The sequence below is a fragment of the Helianthus annuus genome, chromosome 13 (genome assembly GCF_002127325.2).
Source record: "Helianthus annuus cultivar XRQ/B chromosome 13, HanXRQr2.0-SUNRISE, whole genome shotgun sequence".
Taxonomy (NCBI): domain Eukaryota; kingdom Viridiplantae; phylum Streptophyta; class Magnoliopsida; order Asterales; family Asteraceae; genus Helianthus; species Helianthus annuus.
In genome coordinates, this window is record NC_035445.2 from 139069543 (window position 1) to 139075343 (window position 5801).

At 29.9% G+C, this 5801-nt stretch overlaps 1 long non-coding RNA gene across 1 annotated transcript; it reads right to left on the reverse strand.

Annotated features, from left to right (window-relative positions):
* Nucleotides 1-3442: 3442 nt before the first annotated feature.
* Nucleotides 3443-4152, reverse strand: LOC110899525. Its single transcript, XR_002570335.2, has 2 exons — nucleotides 3721-4152; nucleotides 3443-3644 (listed from the first exon to the last, which is right to left on the reverse strand). It is a non-coding gene; the product is annotated as an uncharacterized LOC110899525 (long non-coding RNA).
* Nucleotides 4153-5801: the final 1649 nt, after the last annotated feature.

Consider the following 5801-nt stretch of genomic DNA (forward strand, 5'->3'; position numbering starts at 1 on the left):
TCAAAATCACCGGAAAAAACGAGATTTTGTATGAAATTAAACTGGGTTTTCTTCAAAAAAGCTGAAGAACACGTTGACCGGGTTTTTGAATCATTGATTGGTGACGAAAATCGCACTATAATGTAGTGATTATTGAGATAGAAAGTGAAGAAATGGTTGAAGATGGTGGGTTTTGATGTTACTAGGAAAAAGAAGGAAGAATAAAAGGATAAGATTGACTAAAATACTCTTACTCTTTATTTTAAATTTTACCACATGTCCTAATTCTATTGCTTCTATACTTTATAGCCAAAATAAACTTTGTATTTGATCCTAACCCTTTAAAAATATCAACATAAAATCAGCATTTTAAACTTTTCGCATATCTATTTTGTTTACTTAAAATATATGTCATTTTTGTAAATACTGTCTTTAACATATTTAGATATTGGATACGTGAAATTTTGTTCACTCATAATGGTAACTATCGAGTTAAATATTTTCTAACATACCCATGGTATTACAGCCTAGTGGTATTTTAGAGTGGGATAAGCCTTATATGACCATTTGGTCATGGGTTCGATTCCTACAAACGGGGGTTTTTCCCTGATTTATTGGGTTTCCTCCTGAATTGGTGTATAGGCATTATTGCCTTGTGGAGATGGATATGATTGGGTGGTTCTGCTGGTGGCACGATGATACTCCAGTGGTACGTCAGTAATCCAAAATTTGTCGTTCAAAAAAAAAATATTTTTTAACATAAACATTTCATTGCAATACTATGTCAAAAAATGTTATTTTGAGATTTTCTCTAAAAATAGTTTCGGTCCATGTTTTCAAAGTTTACAATACCTTCCTAAAATTGTAAAAAAGTTCTTATGTATTATGAAAGTTAAACTTAGAAACTCTAAAATTACGGTAAAACTTTGACTCGAACGAAAGTCTGCACTCTCTTTTTCTATAAATACTTGTTTACATTTTATATAGTATTAAAAAATATTGACCATAATCATATTAAATAAATAACTCTTTTAAAAAGTTGAATGACCTGTTACCGGTGTGGACTTTTGTACCTGGGAGAAAAAACCTGCACCTTTTTTACCTCTATTGTACTGCTCTTTTCTCCTCCTGAAAATTTTACATTTTTCTAAGCTTTTTCAAATCTAGTTTTGTGTCACTTAGAATATATTTCAAATATAAATAACAATGCAGTTAGTTTTTTTAAATAACCATTGTCGCGTTTGTTAAATAAAAGTACGCGAAACTTTCTTTTGTTTTTATTTAATTGTATACAAAGAGTAATTTTTAACTACGTGTAAGATTATGTTCTATCTTCTTTTTTTTTCTTTTTTTGGAACGGCCATTTTATTAGAAAATAACTATGTGTTAAGTTCTTTTGACCCTTAAACATTGTATTTTTAATTTGTAGCAATATAAATAACCAATATACCATATATCAATTTTTTTTTTAAATTTATACTAGTATATATATAATTTAAAATTACTTTCGAACATATTCAATACATTTAAACCATTTAAACATATTGAACCATTAAATTAGTTTCTTAAATAGCTAACTTTTATTTTATTGGTTGGCTGTCAATATTTCAAAACTCAGCATTTTAACAAAGTTAAATCATATCATTGTATAATACTTGTGTTTGATTGATCTTTAATTAGTAAAAATGACAATCCCATGTCTTGTAGGTTTGCTAGAGAAGTTTTCTAAACTTATTTTCTATATTAGCTCTATTATACATTTAACTTTCCTTTAAATCCACGTCATATTTTTACTATTTATTATTCATTCTTATATGACTGTATAAGAAAGCTTTAAGACAAGTGGTGATTGATTTGAGCGTGTTTTGGTCCCATAACGCTCCAAAACGTCCCACACACCGACCCCGGGGCGTTTTCATCCAAATTTTGTTGTTGGCGTTTCCTCAAACACGCCCGAACGAAAATTGAATGGCCAATAAGAAATTTCCAACTCATCCATCATAATATTATTTGTGTTTATTTTTCTAAAAAAAATAATAATATTTTGATAATTATTGTTGGGCATTATGAGGCATTGTACCACTATACCACATTTGAAATTCACCTCCCATAATGTCTCATGTATCACATGTCGCTTCATCCAAGGGAATGACATTGTGATAATGTCCTCTGCTCATAAGGGCCAAACTAGAAAACCTAATATAAACAACACGAAAAATATATTACAACATTAAATTTTATATTTAGCTTAAGCAAAAATATGATTACAATAACTTTAAAAACTCCTAAATTTGAATATTATTTTTAGCAGAGACATAAGCAATTTGAGTAAAAGAATAACCAGTTATTAAAAAAATCAATTGAAAAAATCAATTAAATTTAATATTTATATAATATTTTAAGTTGTGACATCGTATTATCAGCTTAATTTATGGACTTGATAGTAATTTATGTCAGCTAATGATGCCCACATGAAATATCTATATATAAACACAAGTAAGAAAGGACATTAATCTTGTACTTGTAACCCTTTTCTATATTATAATCTCATTCCTTTTTTGCTTCTTTCATGAAAACCTCAAAAGATTGTATGCTTATGCTTTGCCCATATCTTCTCCTACACTCACTTCAATGTCAAACAGTAGTTCATGTCCAGAAATCAAGCACAAGATTGCTGTAATCACCATTACTTTCTAGCTTCATTGAAACTTGAACAAAATGAGCTACCCTTTTATCCAACAAATCCAAGAGTGACCTTATGTTTTGGTGTATATGTTTGATTAATATGAGTTGTAATTTCTGGCTGATTTAAATGAATCATGTGCCAACTGTTGTTGATGAAGACAAAATCATGCAGCATCCAATGCAATCAAATCAAATCAATCACACCACTTGAAATTAACCAGTACAATACAATTACAAGTTCTAGGGTTTGTAACAGTGAGTGATTAGTGGAAGAAATCAAGAATTCAAATTTTGAGGTTACTTTGTCTACTACATACATCTATCAAAGATTCAAAAATTAAAAACATTATAACCTCTTTTACCCTCTCTCCAACACAAAAGCTGTCCATCACTTCACACACATTAATTGTTCTAATCTTTGAAACAAAACAAGAATCTAAGTACATCTCAAATTAAGTTTTATAGATGGGAAGCCGATATAGGGTTCACGGCTGATGTATGCATCCTTATCCTGCATTTCTGCGAGAATCGTTGTTTCCATGACTTGAACCATGACTTCCATGTCACATGGCAACAACCTTATCGTTTTTCCGAATTTCGCCTGGCTTGTGAAACAAATTAAATCCATATTTGGTGTTCAATTAAAGATTTGGTTGATGATATGCATGCAAATTGAAAACCCTAGATCCATATCAATCATAAGGTAATGATGATAATAATTAAAGTCACATAGGGTATCACCACTGGTAAAAATGAAGATTCTTGAAGGCCATCATCATGATGATAAAATCAAGATTTTATTAAAAGACAAACAAAAGAACCCACAAATCCTTTTCCAATTAGTTTTTAGATTTCATAGAGTAGCAATGATTACAAAACCTTTTTAGTAGGATTCTGGTTTCTGGGTATTTGCCAGAGTTAAACTAAAGTGAAACAAGACTCATCATCATTACACCCACTTTCTTCTTCATCTGTCATCACTAAACAAAACCCACAACAAAAGATTATTAAAACAATCTAAAAAACGTTAATGTTTCAAGAAAAACACAAACCCACCTCAGAAACTGAATATTTTCATGATGGGAACATGTAGATGCAAGAAAGATTGAATACTTAGATCACATGAAGCCACAATTGGGGGGAATGAAGCCTGGTCCGACGACACCAGATCAAGAATCTCTCTCAGTAATCAATGGTTGCGTTGACTGTGATATAGATATGTATATAGAGAGAGAAAGATCTAGGCTTTCTAGTGGCCTCGAGCCAGACAACAATCCCCTCAAAAGATAAAAAGGCTTTCAATGTGTTCATCTTTTAGGTGTGATCTTAGAGAGAGGGAGAAAGATTGGCGAGGGTAGAGATGGGAAAGAGATGATAAATAAAGAGGTGAGAAGGGTAAGGAATGGAGGTGTCCATAAAAGGACAAGGAAAGTCATAAAGCCAAACCAACAAACACCAGCCCACTCTGCAAGAGAAATGCATCTCTTCAATTAATACAATTCATTATTTATTTAGGTCACACTTTCAAATATGTGTAACCGATAGAGTCACTCTTCTATGTAAACTTCATGAGTCGACCATTTTATAAGGTACATTTTAGCTTGTTCTAATCGTCAACTTAGATTGCATTCGAGTTCAAGTCTCGAGATATGTTTTATTAGCCACATATACAAATAGTAAGGGTCAACGATACTTTGATGACGTGCTTAGAAAAAACAAATAAAATTGCACACAAACACATATCAGTTTTAAAGTAGAAATACGAATATTATCTATACACGTTCTACGCTAGCGTACCTATCAATATAAAGTATAACTAAGGTAGGGGAAGATTTATTTGAGAAGAAAAAGAAGAAAAAGTATATTAATAAAATACTATTTCATTTATAACTCATATCATTAAATTTTCTCTCCTTAATTAATTAGTCAATTAATCATTAATTATCCTACATATAATTTACAAAACTTACACATATCAAAATTTTTCTACATATACGCTATACATTATAAAATTTTATCCTACACAGTCGAAATTTATCCTACACACCTCGAAATATATTATACACAACTCATAATTTATCTTACACAACTAATAATTTATTCTACACTTTAAATTAAGTTATTTTTTTAATTTGAAAAAAAAATATATATTTTGAAAAAGAGTTATAAATTTAATTTAGTTAGTTATTAAAGGGGAAAAATACAAATTAATGGTTTATGTAAGTTTACCAATATACCCTTATATTAAAATTAAATGCAAATATTAAATGAAGTAAAATGAAGCATTTTTATTGGTTGAAACTTCTTCTTTTTTCTTCTTACAAAAAAAAAAAAAAAAAAAAAATTCTTCTCATTTGAACCCTTCACAACTAAGGTAAGCATCTAAGTATCAATCCATAGACACAAAATCTATTAATCTATCTCTTTCGTAATATCTAACCTAAATAACTTTTAATGATGAAGAAAACACTAAACAACCTAATGATTAAGTTTGTGAAAACAATTTTAAGAAAGATAACCAGTTAGGTTCAGAATCATCTTAATACTTTAACAAAACACTTGATTATGGTTTTTATGAAAAGCTCATCATAGTTGACACTAGTAATAAGGGTGTAGTGTTAAAAAGTTAGAGCCCTCTCATGTTAACCCCATGTTCCCAAATAACCAGGCTATAGACACACATACGTATCCAGTTCTAAGTAACTAAGTCATTTACTAATCCCTTCTAATTAAAGAGTTTCTTATATTGTTCTAACAACAATAGATTAACGAACCGAGTGAATTAATATCTATGTTACTCAATTTGAAGCAAACCCTTAATTAGTTTCAAAATCCTTTTATTCAGATTCTTCCCTTATGATATACGAACCCTCAAACAAGTTTATCCTTTACATAGTAAGTATCCAGCCCTAGACTAACGATCGATATATAGCCTAAAGATAAACGAAGCAAATCTAACATGTATAACCTAATAGAAAGAACTAAATCATCCACACAAACTCATTTAAACATCAATAGTTATCATATAGATTACACAATCACAAGTTCATAAACAAACCTTACTAAAAACACACTTTTATAATAAAATCAACCAAATCATTGCAAAGTATCAATAATCATCTTAACCTAATCGGCTA